Source organism: Tachyglossus aculeatus, chromosome 1 (genome assembly GCF_015852505.1).
Source record: "Tachyglossus aculeatus isolate mTacAcu1 chromosome 1, mTacAcu1.pri, whole genome shotgun sequence".
Classification (NCBI taxonomy): Eukaryota; Metazoa; Chordata; class Mammalia; order Monotremata; family Tachyglossidae; genus Tachyglossus; species Tachyglossus aculeatus.
Window position 1 is genome coordinate 97594710 of NC_052066.1, and position 4415 is coordinate 97599124.

The following is a 4415-nucleotide window of genomic DNA, read 5'->3' on the forward strand; positions in this document are numbered from 1 at the left end:
CGGGAGAGTACAGTATAGCAATATAACAGACACATTCCCCGCTCACAATGAGTTTATTGAAACTTCTGTCCTTTAGGGACTGAGCAGGTTGAATTTCTGCCCGGGTCTGCCCTGGGAATCTCCGAACTAGCTCCTGGTTCTCTGGTTCCCCTGCAAAGGGTGGGATGGGACAGAAATGTTGTCTGGATCACCGGGATATCTCCCACTCCCTTCTCCGTCATCCTCGCACTTGGATTTCATCCTTTCTTTCACCTCTCCTTCAGTCCCATAGCACTTATGTACATATCAGTAATTATAGTAATGTCTGTCTCCCCCTCTAAACTGTAAACTTGTTGTGGGCAGGGAACATGGACACCAGCTCTGTTATATTCCACTCTCCTACTCTTACTGTGCTTTGCACACAGTAAGCACTCAATAAATATAATTGATTGATCATGGTAGCCTCATCCAGGGTCCAGACCAGGGAAGAGACTGGAGGAGTGTGAGTTGTTCATTCCCAGGTGGTGTCCTGGGATGATCAGCCACATCTGGGATGATCAGCCTGCTGCTCGCCATGGCGGCCCAGGCCCGGGCCCGGGCCCTGCAGGACGACGGACCAGGCCTGGGACCCGGACCCGGACCCGCTCGCCTCTGTCACCGAGACATTGTCCGCTGCGACCGGACCTCAAAGCCTTCAACCAGGGTATCCGGGATTGCACAGGACCCCTGAGCACACTTACAGAACTAAACGCCAAGGTGAAAGAGAAGTTTCAACATTTGTGGCTCAGCATACAGGAACTTGAGCAACTGGCCAAGGAACAGGACAAAGAATCTGAGAAGCAAGCTTTACTCCTGGAAGTGGAGAATCACAAAAAGCAGATGCTCAGCAATCAGGCAGCTTGGAGGAAGGCCAACCTGGCTTGCAAAATCGCCATTGATAATTTTGAGAAAGATGAACTTCTTCAAGGAGGGGACCTCTTACGACAAAGGAAAAGCACGAAGGAGAGTCTGGCCCAGACGACCAGCAGCATCACGGAAAGCCTGATGGCGATCAGCAGGATGATGTCCCAGCAGGTCTGCCAGAGAGAGGAAGCCATGCAGACTCTGGCCCAGCCCGCACACTCTGCTCCTCTGCCGCTGCTCACCTCCTCACTGGGCCTCGTTCTCGTCCGTCCCGCCGTCAACCCCCGACCCACGTCCTCCCCCTGGCCAGGAATACCCTCCCTCTGCCCATCCGCCAAGCTAGCTCTCTTCCTCCCTTCAAAGCCCTACTGAGCGCTCACCTCCTCCAGGAGGCCTTCCCAAACTGAGCCCCCTCTTTCCTCTCCCCCTCCCCATCCCCCCACCCTACCTCCTTCCCCTCCCCACAGCACCTGTATATATGTTTGGACAGATTTATTACTCTATTTATTTTACTTGTATCATCATCATCAATCGTATTTATTGAGCGCTTACTGTGTGCAGAGCACTGTACTAAGCGCTTGGGAAGTACAAGTTGGCAACATATAGAGACAGTTCCTACCCAACAGTGGGCTCACAGTCTAAAAGTGGGCTCACAGTCTAAAAGTGGGCTCACAGTCTAAAAGACTTGTACATATTTACTATTCTATTTATTTTGTTAATGATGTGCATCTAGCTTTCCTTCTATTTATTCTGATGACCTGACACCTGTTCACGTGTTTTGTGTTTTTGCCCGTCTCCCCCTTCTAGACTGTGAGCCCGTTGTTGGGCAGGAACCATCTCTATATGTTGCCAGCTTGTACTTCCCAAGTGCTTAGTACAGTGCTCTGCACACAGTAGGTGCTCAATAAATACGATTGAATGAATCTCAGGACCACAGAGGCATCCTCCACCACTACAGTCCACGGCTCTTCTTGCCCCCGGCCTGAAGAAGGACCCAGGACAGGGATGGGCCTCAGTATGCCTCAGTGGAAGGAGCATGGGCTTGGGAGCCAGAGGTCGTGGGTTCTAATCCCAGCTCCACCACATGTCTGCTGTGTGATGTTGGGCAAGTCACTTAGCTTCTCTGAGCCTCGGTTATCTCATCTATAAAGTGGGGATTAAGTCTGTGAGCCCCACGTGGGACAACTCGATCACCTTGTATCCCCCCAGTGCTTAGAACAGTGCTTTGCACATAGTAAGCGCTTAACAGATGCCATCATTATTATTATCAAATCAGGGCTGCCTGTCTTTGTGCATGGGAATTTGGACTGGTCACTCTGGCCCAGGGCTCTCTGGCAAGGACAAGGGAAAGAGGGAAGGTTCTGGCTTCCCTAGTCCCTTTGGCCACTCCTAAGCTTGGGCACCCTGAAGAGAGTGGACTGTTGCTGCAGTCCCACAGACTACAGGACAGGGGAATGGGGAATGACCTGGAACTGCTTTGGATGCCCTGGCAGCTGCTTTTGGAATCGGATGTCCATGGCGCTGGGGCGGGGCTGGCTTGTGCAGATCCTGACCCGGCCCAGGGTTCTGCCTCTGTATCGGATCCCCAGGGTCTGGTTCGGCCTGTTGCCCCGGCTCTGAACCCACTAATGCACTCAGGTCCCTAGAGGAGCTGGCTACTGTGGTTGGAGTTGGAGGACTACTGTAAGATCCTTAATAATAATAATGATGATGGCATTTATTTAGTGTGCAAAGCACTGTTCTAAGCGCTGGGGGGATACAAGGTGATCAGGTTGTCCCACGGGGGGCTCACAGTCAATCCCCATTTTACAGATGAGGGAACTGAGGCACAGAGAAGTGACTTTCTCAAAGTTACACAACTGACAGTTGGCAGAGCTGGGGTTTGAACCCATGACGGCTGACTCCAAAGCCCGGGCTCTTTTCCACTGAGAGCCACACTCCCTGTGGGCAGGGAACATGCCTGCCAGCTCTGTTTCATTGTACTCTCCTAAGAGCTTAGTACAGAACTCTGCACACAATCAGTGCTCAATAAATACCCATGATGATGATGATGACTCATAATAGACTGTGAGCCCACTGTTGGGTAGGGACTGTCTCTATATGTTGCCAATTTGTACTTCCCAAGCGCTTAGTACAGTGCTCTGCACATAGTAAGCGCTCAATAAATACGATTGATGATGATGATGATGGCATTTATTAAGTGCTTACTATGTGCAAAGCACTGTTCTAAGCGCTGGGGGGATACAAGGTGATCAGGTTGTCCCACGGGGGGCTCACAGTCAATCCCCATTTTACAGTTGGAGGGAACTGAGGCACAGAGCAGTTAAGTGACTTCCCCAAAGTTACACTACTGACAGTTGACAGAGCTGGGGTTTGAACCCATGACCAAAGCTCTGCACACAGTAAGCGCTCAATAAATACGATTGATGATGACCACTGACTCCAAAGCCCGGGCTCTTTTCCACTGAGAGCCACACTCCCTGTGGGCAGGGAACATGCCTGCCAGCTCTGTTTCATTGTACTCTCCTAAGAGCTTAGTACAGTACTCTGCATACAGTCAATGCTCAATAAATACCCATGATGATGATGACATAGGTTTCTCACGCCCCTCTAGACAGTAAGCCTGTCGTGGGCGGGAAATGTGTCCATTAATTCTGTTATATTGTCCTCACCCAAGTTCTCTGCACATAGTGAGTGATCAATGAATACCACTGATTAACTGATGTCCTGGAAAGCTCTGGGGTCGCTGCGGTGAAGAGCCTTTCCACTCCTTGGGTCTGTGGTCCGCTCCCTCCCCAACCAGCTGATCCAGCTGTGCTGACCTTCCCTGAGCAGAGGAGGGGGCTGGGACCCTGTGTGTTTATTCAAGTCAGTGTGATCGGGAGAAACTTTCCTCCGACCTAAGGAATGGCATCTGTTTTGGGTGCCAGGACTGGGGAAAAGTTCTGTAGTAGCCTCAGTGCCACCTCTGGCCAGCCTGACCCAGAGTATCCAGCACATGCCGATGGAGAGGAGGCCTGCAACGCCCACCCCATCCCTGAGTCCACCCCGGGGATCTGACACCGGTACGTTGCCCTGATCACCCTTTCTCTTTGTTTTAATTTTGTGGTATTTGTTAGGCTCCTTCTATGTGTGAGGCACTGTAATAATAATAATAATAATAATAATAATGGCATTTATTAAGTGCTTACTATGTGCAAAGCACTGTTCTAGGCACTGGGGAGGTTAGAAGGTGATCGGGTTGTCCTACAGGGAGCTCGCAGTCAATCCCCATTTTACAGATGAGGTAACTGAGGCGCAGAGAAGTTAAGTGACTTGCCCAAAGTCACACAGCTTGATAATTGGCGGAGCCAGGATTTGAACCCGTGACTACTGACTCCAATGCCCGGGCTCTTTCCACTGAGCCACACTGCTTCTCTAAGCCACTCTGTAGTAAGCGCTGGGGTAGATGCAACGCAATTAGGTTGGATACGGTCCCTGTCCAACATAGGGCTCACAGTCTTAATCCCCAGAGAAGCACAGAGTAGTGGAGT

General features: G+C 51.0%; 1 pseudogene; it reads left to right on the top strand.

Annotated features, from left to right (window-relative positions):
- Positions 1–553: 553 nt before the first annotated feature.
- On the top strand, positions 554–3942 carry LOC119927087 (annotated as a pseudogene).
- The last annotated feature ends 473 nt before the right edge of the window (positions 3943–4415 follow it).